We start from the raw sequence: 13,718 nt of genomic DNA on the forward strand, positions 1-13,718 counted from the left end.
GTTAAAGGTAGTGTGTGTTATTAAAGGTAGTGTGTGTTGTTAGAGGTAGTGTGTGTTATTAGAGGTAGTGTGTGTTGTTAGAGGTAGTGTGTGTTATTAGAGGTAGTGTGTGTTATTAAAGGTAGTGTGTGTTATTAGAGGTAGTGTGTGTTGTTAGAGGTAGTGTGTGTTATTAGAGGTAGTGTGTGTTATGTGGAGTTAAAGGTAGTGTGTGTTATTAAAGGTAGTGTGTGTTGTTAGAGGTAGTGTGTGTTATTAGAGGTAGTGTGTGTTGTTAGAGGTAGTGTGTGTTATTAGAGGTAGTGTGTGTTATTAAAGGTAGTGTGTGTTATTAGAGGTAGTGTGTGTTGTTAGAGGTAGTGTGTGTTATTAGAGGTAGTGTGTGTTATGTGGAGTTAAAGGTAGTGTGTGTTATTAAAGGTAGTGTGTGTTGTTAGAGGTAGTGTGTGTTATTAGAGGTAGTGCGTGTTATTAGAGGTAGTGTGTGTTATTAGAGGTAGTGCGTGTTATTAGAGGTAGTGTGTGTTATTAGAGGTAGTGCGTGTTATTAGAGGTAGTGTGTGTTATTAGAGGTAGTGTGTGTTATTAGAGGTAGTGCGTGTTATTAGAGGTAGTGTGTGTTATTAGAGGTAGTGCGTGTTGTTAGAGGTAGTGTGTGTTATTAGAGGTAGTGCGTGTTGTTAGAGGTAGTGTGTGTTATTAGAGGTAGTGTGTGTTATGTGGAGTTAAAGGTAGTGTGTGTTGTTAAAAGTAGTGTGTGTTGTTAGAGGTAGTGTGTGTTATGTGGAGTTAAAGGTAGTGTGTGTTGTTAGAGGTAGTGTGTGTTGTTAGAGGTAGTGTGTGTTGTTAAAAGTAGTGTGTGTTGTTAGAGGTAGTGTGTGTTATGTGGAGTTAAAGGTAGTGTGTGTTGTTAAAGGTAGTGTGTGTTGTTAGAGGTAGTGTGTGTTATGTGGAGTTAAAGGTAGTGTGTGTTGTTAAAGGTAGTGTGTGTTGTTAAAGGTAGTGTGTGTTGTTAAAGGTAGTGTGTGTTGTTAAAGGTAGTGTGTGTTGTTAAAGGTAGTGTGTGTTATTAAAGGTAGTGTGTGTTGTTAAAGGTAGTGTGTGTTGTTAAAGGTAGTGTGTGTTGTTAAAGGTAGTGTGTGTTATTAAAGGTAGTGTGTGTTGTTAAAGGTAGTGTGTGTTGTTAAAGGTAGTGTGTGTTGTTAAAGGTAGTGTGTGTTGTTAGAGGCAGTGTGCGTTATGTGTGCGTTAAGGCCCTTTTGGCTCCAGTTCCAACTCCAGCCGGTCCTCCTGAGCTCTGCGCAGTCAACCGTCAGCAGCGCCACTGGCTGCAGGGATATCCCGATGAAAGGGGAGACTGCTCGGGGTAAGTGTCACATCTCTACCGGCGAAGTCCTTGCCCCGCATTTTGTGTCGCTTGTGTCCGCAGCCTCTCTGCGTTGCGTCGACGGGCGTGAACGTGCGAAGGGAACCGTGTGTTTTTCTCCGGTGCGGTGACCGACCGACCGGCCGAGAGGCCCGGTGACCCACATCCTTATCTAATGCTCCACGGTAGCTCGCTAGCTCCGGCTAAAAGTGGGTTGACACACATTACTGCTGCAAACGAGTTAAATGCTCGCTACGTTACGTTACAAAGTCGGTAGCCAGCGGAGGGGAGGGGAGGAGTGGGGGGGGGGGACAAAAAAAAATACCGGCTGTCCGTTGTTTGGCGGATGAAGCTCCTCCGGCAGCGCGCGTCATGCGTCGCAGTGAGTGTGGTGAACTATGGAGCTGTTGTTTGGCTGCTGTCATTGATGTTAGCAAGCGAGCTAGGCGGCGGTAGCCTTCTAGCAACCAGTGCCCGGTGTGCCGGCCGGCATCAGACAGACAGACAGACAGACAGACAGACAGATGTGCCCTACCTGTGTTTGTCACTTAAAGGCAGACCTCAGTTCAGCTGACTGTGCGTGTTTTATTACCGCGCTCATCATCAGCATAGTTGTTGTTTTCTTTCCATGTTTACGCGTCTTGTCAAGGGTATGTTGTATTTTGTTGTTCAATTTATCTGTTGAAGCTGCGTTTCTCTTCAGATTATCCGTCTTGTTTTCTAATGCAGCTGCTCTGCATTCAACAGATGTGACATTGAGCACGTCGTTTGCCATTTTACCTGTCAGGCTCGTCCAGATGTGTCTCAGCACAGCTGTGTCTTGTTTGAGAGGCGACTTGATGAACCTGGATTGTTACCTGGTAATAATGGCAGGGACGAGGTGATGAATTATGTTTTCTGATACAGGCATCAAACATGTCTTACTGGTGAACCTGCTGCATGCATGTCAAGCAAATGGGTAAGAGGGACGTCAGCTTTGTGTTATCAAAGGGAAGTTTGGATTTGGCTTTTCAGAATAGGTGCTGCCACAAGATGTTTTGTGTTTTCGGTGATGATTGTTGGTCACGTTTGTCATTTTATTGAGACAATAATACTTTGGAGCTGTGTTTGCATGCAGATAAACACTGAATCTCTGAGTAAGATTCATGTTGTTTCAAAGCTTAGATTTTGTGTTTTTGTGAACCTCTTGCTTTCTCTTTTTTTCAGACACCAATTAGATGCACAGTTCAATATTAATCAATAATCAAAGTCCTTTTAGTATGTATGGTTTGATACAGTACAGCAATATTTGAAGTGCATTCATTTGCCAACAGTTTCACGTTGCATCTACTTTAGTGTGAATTGTTGCAGGAGGGAATCTTTACTCGAAGACATACGTCAATGGTGTAGCACACTGAAATGGGTTTCTATATATCAACGTGGCATAATGTTTTTTGAGTTTCATTTGTTCATCTTAGAGAAATCCATCAGTAAATCAGTATTCATTATTAATCCTCTGTTATTGTATTATAAACAATAGAGTTTGTTTGTATTGGCTTTGGATTTGATTAAGAGTTCATTCAAAATGATTTACACTTGAGAATTCAAGCTGAAAAATTACTTTAATTACCATAAAAAAAAAATTAAAATAATATTATAAATAATTGGACAACTCAATGTGATTTATTTTGAAGGCCAACCTTGTAAAATAATTGCGTATAATTGCTTAGCCGCAGGCAATAGTAAAAATAGTAAAATCAGAGTGATGCTGTGAGACCTTTGAGCTAGACTGATAAAGTGGTCAGGCTAATATGTTGCCTGAAATGAGCTCACTGTAGATATTAGTCAGTGTGTATTTCTTCATTTGGCATGACACATGTTGGCTGATGAGTAACAACGACAGTACAGAAATGTCAAATTAAATGCAGTGTCTCTGCTGCATTGTTTGTTCACCAACAAGCTACGTCATATTTCCATCACGAGATCTACATGATTTTCCACCGTTTGACTGGTGCCATTAGTGACTTCATCTCATTGCGCTCCCTTCTTCTGTCTTCTGCTGTGGTTTAATGGCACATGAGTGAAGAGTTATTACCACCAACTATTTATCTCCAGGCGTTTAACTTTTAATATTCAACCATCCACATTATATTGAGCGTCTGTTGACGTAAACATCATGGATTTAGTTGCAAAGCCAAAAACTACAACCAGGTGTAATTTTGAACTGTGATTAAGCTTACTATACCATAATAGTGGCATCAACTTTTGAACAATTAAATTGTTAATCACAATTATTTGTACGACAGTTAATCGTCAACTCTTAATTCCCCAATCATGACAGCCCCATCTGTATCAAGATTTTTGTGTGTTTATGGTAAAAATGAATTATTATTGTTATTATAATTTTTTTTATTCTCATACAAAATCCAGTATAGGTCAGGCGATAGTAATAATACTTTGGAGCTGTTTTTGTGCACAATACAAATTTACTGCTCCATTTTCTACCATAAAGAGCTGTTGGGGCTGTTAGTATATCATGGAAAAATGCTTTGACACCTTTTTTGTTGCTGACACGATGATGTGCTGCAGGTGAGCAGAGGAAAAAGGGACGCTCTATTTCTTGCTGTGGATCTGTGCTTCCTCTGCTTTGGTAGATTGTCACTATTGTCTGTTGTGTTTACGTTTATCAAGGTTCACAAGTTCGTCTGAGTGCATCATAAAACCTACACTCTATACCCATTTACAGTTTATAGGTGTTTTATGCATTGCGTACAGTAGTTAGAATAAAGTGGGCAAACTTGGCAGTGGAGCGTTGCAAATGCGTTTTCTTCTAGAAAAGAGAAGGATGTGGGACAGATAACACCATCTGCTGTGAGGGAGGGAGAGGAACACATTCAGATTACATTATAACATGCTACGCCTAATAATGTGATTACCAAACGCTCGTCATTTCAGGCTTTTCTGATTCAGAGGAGGCTGTGCTGACTCAGATGCAACGCCCTCTGGTTTTGGACAAATACAGTCAACTTTCAGTCATTCAGGGGACTGATAAGAGATAGTGCTACTGGTTCTGTGCATCACAAGTGGATGCTGATAGTCAGCAGATTGGAGCGTTCCTTAGAGGTGATCGAATGACTGCTAAAGTTTAGAAATCACAGTGCAATGATTTCACGTTGTCCTTCTGCAGCTTAGGTAGAATATAAGAATGACTGTCAGTGTGTGAATGAGAGTGTGAATGGTCTTTGTTTCCGTCTGTCTCTACGTGTTGGCCTTGTGATAGACTGCCGACCCTGCCTTTGCTCAAAGTGAGCTGGGATAGGCTCCAGACCCCCCGTGACCCTGTTCAGGATAAAGCGGGTAAAGATAATGGATGTGTGTGAAAGTGCGGTGGCTTTGAATGTGAACTGCACATTCACAGAGTCTCAAGGACGACTCCTATAGCATCATTACTTCGGGAATCTTCCTGCCGACATCAGTGCCACAGCAACCAGTTGTAAAGAATTCATACCCCAGATTTACATTCACAAGACTTTCATGTGTCACAACCTTTGAAATTGTCTTTTGAGTTTAGAACTAATTTTATTAGTCAAGGTTGACTGTGTACCGTGCTGATCACTCTGCTGGACACAGGATTTGTTACAAATTGCTAAAAAAAAAAAAAAAAATAGCTCGCCTCAATCACATGTGGGAACATTATAAAATTCTGAATTTAACAGCACAGCATCCGGTAGCATAAAGAAGAAGGTGAATAGTGTGTGTAGTTTGTTCACCATGTTACATGATAGGGGCATAATTAATCATCAAAGTACGTCATCATTGATAAGAACCAGTCAGGAAGATAACGTGAGTGTTTGTGTCATCGTTTTCAAAAGTCTCCGTCTCGTCCAAAATATAAAGCAATCCTGGAGTTTTCAAACTAAAACAGGGTCAGCAGCTTTTTGAAAAGTTCCCGTTTTAGGGGATCTATAGGTGTGAACTCTGTGTTTTGACTGACCATGTTTATTGTAATGAAACTGTAAGTCACCATGCAATGTGCCCTGTATTAAACATGTTTTAATGTAGTTCCAAACAACATTGTCATAATCTCAGTCTAGCTTTATGTACATGGACAGCAACACATTTCTTTAAACTTGCCACAAATGTTCACTTGGTCACAGAGATGAACTCATTAGATTATGGCAGCAACATTCATAACTGAAGTATTATCTTACTGTCAAGCTGCTTTATTGGCCAAGCATGGGAACACATATATCATTTGTCAATGAATACATGAACCAGGTGTCTACAGGCGACCAGTAATCCATTCTGCTGGTTTTCATTACTGATCTCAAGCTGTAAGAAACAGCATCATTAGCTGCAGAGAAATCCTTTCGCCACACAGGATTGTTTCTGTCAGTCTGACCTTTCTCTGAAAGCTGAGAAGATTTTTCCTCTTGTAGACATAAATCAGATTCACAGACTTTGTCAGCTGTTATTTCTTTTGCGTGGCCTAACACACCAAAAATAATGCTCCATTACTTGGCAAACAAAACATCTCTTTGGAGTTTATTTCAGTTTGTACAGTGATGAAGCAGTAATGCAAGCTGACGAGGTGAAGTGAGAGGCTTGTTTAATGTTGAATTTTTAAAAACGGGTTACCGAGCTGATGATTGCACACCTGTAACACAGATAGGACTGGACTGCATATTTAGGTTAGGTTAGGTTAGGTTAGGTTAGGTAGTTACTTTATTAATCCCCGAGGGGAAATTTTTTTGCTACAGCAGCATACAGAAGCAATAAGACAATAATAGAATAATAGAAAAGCAATAAAATAGCAGTAAATAGCAGTAAAAAAATATAAAATATAAAATATAAAATGCACAGTATATACAGTATATAGAGTACAGTATATATCTACATATATTATATACAAACAACCAAGAAACACAGTCAACAGTGTTATTGTTATGTGATGGATTTTGCCAGAGGTGAGTTATTGTACAGTCTTATTGCGGTCGGCAGAAATGATCTCCTGTATCTGTCCTTGTGACAGCGGAGCTGGAGGAATCTTTTAGAGAAAGTGCTCCGCTGTCTCTGCAGCAGGTGGTGGAGAGGGTGGACCGGATTATCCAATATGGATAATAGCTTGTTCAGCGTCCTCCTCTCCACCACCTTTTCCAGGCTGTCCAGTTTGTAGCCGATGATGGAGCCGGCCTTCTTCACCAGTTTTATTTATGAATTTCTTAAGTTCTGTTACGATGATTTATGTTTACCCAGTTTTGATCACTCAAAACTGTACGGTGTGTACATTGTCACACCGTACAGCTCTGCTGTGATGTTGCTTTGATACACAACTTCCTCTTTTTGCTCAACCATACTGTTTAAAAAGGAGAAAATATACATTGAGTTTAATGCAGAGAAAGTAGAACTATTTTGGAAACTTAACCTAAATTAGAATACCATAAAATAAAGGAAAAATAATGCATGAAGTGCCTGGTTTTTATGACAGTAACATCATCATTTAAGTGGAATAAATGTATTAATATACTGTAGGTGAGACAACAAGGAACACTACATGTTTTGGAGACAGCACTTGATTCTTGTACAAATGGAAAAAGTTGACCTACATGGAGATGAAGGTCAATCGCAAACTATCTGAGAACGATGCTATCTGGTGTTTCTCTGATCAAGACAAATTGGGTCATGTCTTTTGGGTTTTCCTAAAACGTAATGTGGGTAGAAGGGTAACATGATTGTAACATTATCATCATCAATGATGGCTGCTCCTTACGCAAATTAGACATAAGTAAGTCATTTTGTTTTGGAATCTGAATCTGTTTCAACACCACGTGTGATGTGGGAAGTGTGGTTGTTTAAAACGGCACAATGAATTTATCGCAATGAGAAGTTAGTAGCTATAATTGCAAACCAGCCGCAGAAGCTAATAAAGCAAATAAATACAGGATTTAATACAATTGAAGCGAGTTGTCTCCAGTTAGTTGGTTAACTCGACCAACCCCAGGTTTTTACACGGACCCTGCAGAGTCTGTACGTCACTGTCTCTGTATGACACATCATCACACTACAGTTGATTGCTGTTTGTACCCTGTGGGCAGTAAATGCATCGTGTTGCTATGTTATGGTAGCATGATGTCATAGCAATGACACAGAGTAACATGCAGGTTTACATTCATGTAGATGTTGATGTTTACATTGACTTGGATGCTGACTGTTCCCCAGCTGATGGCCGGTGGCTTCGCCGGAGAATGAACTTCAAAGAGACACGTGTAATTCATCCATTACAGAGCCATTATTCATCCATGTTTCAGTAGTGCTCCATTTGTGTTTTGAAGTTTATCGTTGTGGAAATAATGAATATGGAACTGAAAATGGTGTTGACTGAGTCACTAGAGTATTTCAAATCATTTTCTCATGAGAAGATACTACTATGAAACCACTTCTCCAGTATTCTGTGACTGAATCTGTTGATGCTCTCGATTAGCCTGTAGTACTAGTGTGTGTGTGTGTGTGTGTGTGTGTGTGTGTGTGTGTGTGTGTGTGTGTGTGTTCAGAGTTGTCCTCCTATTTCCGCAGTGCTGTGGGAGGCTGGCGATGACCTAGATGTTTTAGTTCTGATTCAGTAATGTGAGTTTTTTTTCTGTACACCCGTCATGTGTAAATTTAACTTTTGTCTTTCTGTTCAACAGGTGGAGAATTTGGACAAGACTCAACTACAGAGTGATCCGACACGAGGTGAAGCAGTCGGCTAATTAACCACCATTCAAAGACAAAAGGTAAGAGCACTTGGAAACAACCCACTGAATTTGACTCTTGGTTACAGCTGTGGATCGTTTAATTCTTAATTAATATTCAGAAAGTTTGAGCTAATTAAGGGGTTTGAATTGTAATTCATCCATTACAGAGCCATTATTCATCCATGTTTCAGTAGTGCTCCATTTGTGTTTTGAAGTTTATCGTTGTGGAAATAATGAATATATGAACTGAAAATGGTGTTGACTGAGTCACTAGAGTATTTCAAATCATTTTCTCATGAGAAGATACTACTATGAAACCACTTCTCCAGTATTCTGTGACTGAATCTGTTGATGCTCTCGATTAGCCTGTAGTACTACTGTGTGTGTGTGTGTGTGTGTGTGTGTGTGTGTGTGTGTGTGTGTGTGTGTGTGTGTGTGTGTGTGTTTGCTTGCAGTGTGCACATTGTTTGGCTAAGTTGTCCAAATGTTCAGTACAAAGAAGAACTAAATGTTTATCGTCTGGATTAATCTTTTTTCTACTCAATAGGAAAATCTTAGCTGATCATTTCTTTTTCATAATCTGGAGGCTATTATCTTAGATTAGTCTTTGATATAATGTTTGTAATATTTGCTGCCTTAAGTTAATATATTTAAGTGTTTTTGCATAATGTTGTAGTAAGGGTAAGATAGTTTCATCTGTCTGCAGCAGAACCACAGATATCTGCTTTTTTCTATTCTCAGCAGTCTTTCTTGTCAAAACCTGGTGCCCACATTTGTCAGAGCTGGAGGTAACCTCTTCAAAGTGGTGGTTTGTTTCACCTCACCTCAACAATTTTACTAACTTTGTAAACTATACATAAGAAGTGTTGTTTACATTTTCAACAAAATTGTCAAATCTGCACGTATAAGAAGCTAGAGTTAACAAATTTGTCTGGTGCTACTTTTGGTTCTGTCTATTGACTAAGTGGATAATATATCAGCACTTACACCGACAAGTAGCCTTTCCTACAGGCCATGTTTAATAATGAGATGATCTGATTCTGTTGTTTGACAGTTCTGCCTGATGAGTGATGTTTAATTCAAGATCATGCAGAGGCAGACAATAGAAGTGCTATTTTATCAGAGATTAACTGCAGGCACTAAAGTGTGATTTTGGCCTGGACAAAGTATGCTTGGTGTGCCCTGAGATATTAATCTTTGGAGGAAAATATAATGTGGTGCAAAGTCTTCTGGGAAAAGAGGAGGCCATACTGTATGCACAAATAGAGAAAAGTCAAGTAGAAGGATCTTTTTTTTTTTTTTTTCTACTATATGCTGGGAACAAAATGTTGATTATTGTTGTATTTAGCATAATTAGCATTTATATACCAGATAGTTGTTGGGGGTCACATGTCAGTTACATACTTTTACCATTAACTGTGGGCTTCCAGGGCTGTAGGTCCACAGTTACTCTTGATCGCTTCCCCTGCGCTGCCAGTCATCCTTCTGAACTCCACTGACCCACTTGGCATCAAGATGAGGCCCCTGGCTGAGCTCCTGCTCCTCTGGGACAGGAGGCCAGCAGCAGTCGAGGGGCCCCTGCCAACCACTGCTGCTTGCCTCTCAAACATTCCTGTCCCTGTGCTGTGGAGTGAAAATGCAAAAATAAAGACTGCTTTTGTGCTGCTGGGCCTGCGGATGTGTGTGCAGTGAGTGGAAACACAGCTGGCTGCCCAGCGATGGGAGTTTGGTTGGTACAGTCGTGCAGCAGTACGGTGGGCAATGTTGACAAGCTTGTGTTGTGGATTTTACTGTTTACAGGCTGAATGATAGTGACTTTATTAAAAACTATTGTCAGTTGCATCTTCCAGCAGCCGGCAGGAAGGAGCTTTGCCTGTAAACTGAGAGAACCCCGTCTTTAATTGCCTTGCGGATGCCACCAAGATGTGCAGACCTTGAAGCTGCCTCTCACAGGATGTGTGGCTGAGTAATGTATTTGTTAAAGTGTTGTTGATTTGTGTGACCTGCTTGGCAGCGAGTCTGTTGCTTGCTGGTTGTTAAAACTGCATAACATTATCCTAGATATTTCTCAGCTCTTAGAGCAGACTGAACACCCCCATCCTCTTTATATGCTCCTAATCTGAGTACCAAGTGTGTTGTGTTATGAAGGATGGAGGATGGAGGATTGAGGGGGATGTTCACCAGCACCAAGAGGGGTTTTTAAGGTTGACATAGTGGACTAGTTTTCTACTAATCTTGAAAAAGCTGTGGTCTTTGTTGTGACACCTGGGTTCTATGACGGTTCACCGATCCCCTGCTCTCAGTTGTCAGGGTGTGATGTGGATGATGAAGAAAACATAAGGGTTGCTATGAAACCAGAGTTTACATAATTATGTGATTCAAAACCCACCAGACATTGTGGTCTGCAGTCTGGGTTTAAAGTTCAGGAAAACTTTCAGTTTTTGAGTGATTTGGAGGTATATTAGGGAAATTAACTGATAACTATTTGCTCATAAGATAATAAATACACTGAAAATTATACAGCGTTTCACATGAAAATGTTATCATATTTTACAACAGAATGAAAGAGTCTAGACCGTCAGATCAGGTTTCTGATGGGCTGAAAGAACATTCAAAGACCTGATTGGGTGCACCGATAACTCTACTGGGGAACTTACTGTTTGAGTAAGTTACTCATCTACTCACTTTGTATATGTGTATTCATGTATACATGTGTGTACATATATATATATAAGTATTTTCATCTGGTTTTTACCTTTTGTTCTTTTTTCTTATGCTTGAAACTGAAAGTCTTTTCATAGTCATTAGTAAATTTCTGTATAGCTAGAAAGATACCAAGCAAATGTCCCTATGCCCTTTACAGTCCTAAACAAACTACCACATTATAGTCAATATAAAAACTGACCTACTAATCAGCTGTATCAATGTTCTAAACAAAGACTGACATAAAATGTCATTCATACAATTATGTTCATATTTTTTTTGTCTTAAACATAATAGAAAAACTTTAATAACGCATATTCACCCTGACATTTTAAAGAGGCCAGTCAAGCTGTTTGAGGCTTCAGTCTGCCTCTGCAGTGCTGACTGCTGCTCCAGCCTCCAGTTTACATATCAACAAGTAGTTTCTTCTTTCATTAGAGTGGTAGGCAGTAATGCATTATGTCCAGTAGAGTATAAACCTCTAATAGCTGTATACATGGTGGATGTAGATTATAGTCTTTGCTCTCCATTTGGAATTTTTTTTCACCTTGTACATTTAATGTTACCTATTATTTAAATGTCTTTCTTTCTTTTATTATTTCTTAATATGCCCCATCTTTTTTCTGCTCTGTTTCCGTTGCCCTCTGACTTAACAGTGATGTCCACTGCATGAAAGAGCAGCGCAGTGATGTTTACAGGACACGTGTGTCACTGCAGTGCTGCACAGGTTGACGTGTCACGGTCGTTTTACATCCAAAGACACAAGTTCATGACAAAGAGAGTCGCCGTCTGTAGTCTAATAATTCTCGGGGTATGATGGAGGGAGTATCAGCCGTGGAGGAATTCGGTCGGGCTATTTTTACCCTGCACAGTGAGGCCGGTTGCTATGGTGTTGCCTATTGGCACAGTTGCTGCGCTGGCATCTCAGTGCTGGGGTGTGGCGGGTTGCGTGATGAGCGGCGCCATAGATCCACTTCAGAGTGACTCATATCCTCAGAGCTCTGCTGGCCTATATCTGAGTATGCGTGCACACACCCACATACACACACGCCTGATCCGAGACATTCAACAATGCTGTGTGAGCAATAGAAACATTATGCTGAAAGAGGGTTATCAGTCTGTGGTTTGACGTGTTTTGGGGGGGGGGGGGATATTCTACATGTGTGAGGTGGGTTTATCTCAATCCACCTGGTGCTCTATGTTGTTGACATTTCCAAGAACTGATAATCGGCTGTTTAAAATTCAGCCCATTTTCTTTTTTTCCTTGACGTAAGTGCCCACTGAGGCTCGGTGAACACCGGGAAGCCTCTGCGTATCATGTGATTCAATGAGGAAACATGAGACGCAGGCGGTTTGATCCCCTGCTCACACCTTTTGTGAAAGTACTTTCTGTGTAAAATAGTGGGCTTTTAAAGGACCTGTGTTGACAGAGTGTAGTGTTATTGGTGAGAACAGGAAGGAGTTGCCTGCGAAGCTGTGATTAAGTTAGATCGGAGGAGGAGGAAAGTAGGTCATTGGGCCAGCAGGTCAGTGAAGCACGGATGACATCACAGTTATACAACCCCTGCTCTCTCTGTTACACAACGCTCGCTCTGCGCTCAGGCTACTGCTGCTACACTCATGTCACTGGCTAACATTTTCCCTCCCTCTCTATTTTACTCTCATAATACTAATGTCTTTATTTATTTTTCTGGCTTCTGGTCTTTCTATATGCCTTATAAGTCTGTGTCCAGTTAGCTTGGCAGCTTATTAAGATGCTGTTGAGCCCAAAGGGAGAAGCTGTCTGTTCCTGTTCTTCAGTCGGTACTAAATCTATAGATAAAGCTTTCTACTACAACTCTCCACTCCCTTTTATAGAGCTGCTGCAAAGCAAAGGCTGCCACTTGTGTTGACAAAATAGTAATCTTAGATAAGGCACCCGTTCTCAGTAACATATTTTGTGTCCAAAGAGTCGCATGCAGCAAGCAGTAAAATAACACCCGCATAGCTGAAAGTCGACGGGCCATGATGAAACCTACTCCTCCCTCAACTGTCATTTTTTTCCTTGTATGTGTCAACACGAAGGTGTAAATATTCTCAGCGCTCACTTCCTTTCTTTATTTATGGATGAACTTGACAGTAAGTGTATTTAAAGCAACAGAAAGGTGGCTTTTCTAAGAGCTGAAAAACACATATATGGTGAGTTGCCAGTAAATACACTGAGAGCTCTGGTCTGTAGTTCATATGAGTTTAAAAATATGTTCACACGAGATCATCAGTCATTTTTGATGGATTTTATTTTATTATTGTTTATCTTATTCTTATATGTTTTATATTAGGCAATGATGCTGTCTGTTAAAAACATGTCTTGTTGCTTTTGAAGTTGGAGCACTAATCAGGGCTGTTATGAAAAACAAATGAAGCAGAAATATTAGAATCAGAAGTCTGTTTTGATCGTTTGTGTGGTGGCAGATTTTGGAAACCTACCTTAAATGTGAACGTGGGGGTCAACTCCACTATGTTAATATGTGCAGGTGTTTTTGGCTTTACCAAATGTTGCACAAATAACAGCCCTAATTTTCAACTCTCAATATGTCAATAGGCAAAAGTAAAGTACATTTTCATTTAAGATAAAGTCAGATTTGTATGGCGTGAATGGAAATGTCTGTGCACCGAGAAACATGGGGAGTAACTTCCTAAAGGGATTTTCTCACGAACACAAACATGCCATTATGGTGAGATAACCTCCCACACAGGTTGTGACGGTAGTTGGTTCATGAAGTAAATGGGTCAAATATGTAGGCTAGAGACCCAGCAGGCCTTCTCATTTTAATTTGACATCTATTGCAGGTGTACCTGTGCAAAACGGTGGAGTTGGGCGATAGGAAGAATACTCAGCAGGCAGCAATGGCTGCATCTGTGGCTGATTTAAATCAACGTAGATGCTTGTGTGTGTG

At 40.3% G+C, this 13,718-nt stretch overlaps 1 protein-coding gene across 5 annotated transcripts in view; it reads left to right on the forward strand.

The window, feature by feature from the left end:
• The first annotated feature begins 1,205 nt into the window (after window positions 1-1,205).
• The window catches only part of clocka (clock circadian regulator a), a 28,368-nt gene continuing 15,855 nt past the window's right edge, over window positions 1,206-13,718 (forward strand). For 2 of the 5 annotated variants that reach the window (XM_069150682.1, XM_069150687.1), the window contains exons 1-2: window positions 1,206-1,366; window positions 8,032-8,118. The gene's annotated coding sequence lies outside the window, so the exon portion shown is untranslated. Of the gene's footprint in view, window positions 1,367-1,499; window positions 1,576-1,690; window positions 1,749-8,031; window positions 8,119-12,221; window positions 12,309-13,718 lie in introns of those variants that run through there. The other 3 variants (XM_069150684.1, XM_069150683.1, XM_069150685.1) reach the window with 3 other exon arrangements.

The sequence above is a fragment of the Embiotoca jacksoni genome, unplaced genomic scaffold (genome assembly GCF_022577435.1).
Source record: "Embiotoca jacksoni isolate LCO1_2020_lvr unplaced genomic scaffold, fEmbJac1.0.p SCAF_16, whole genome shotgun sequence".
In the NCBI taxonomy this organism is placed as follows: domain Eukaryota; kingdom Metazoa; phylum Chordata; class Actinopteri; family Embiotocidae; genus Embiotoca; species Embiotoca jacksoni.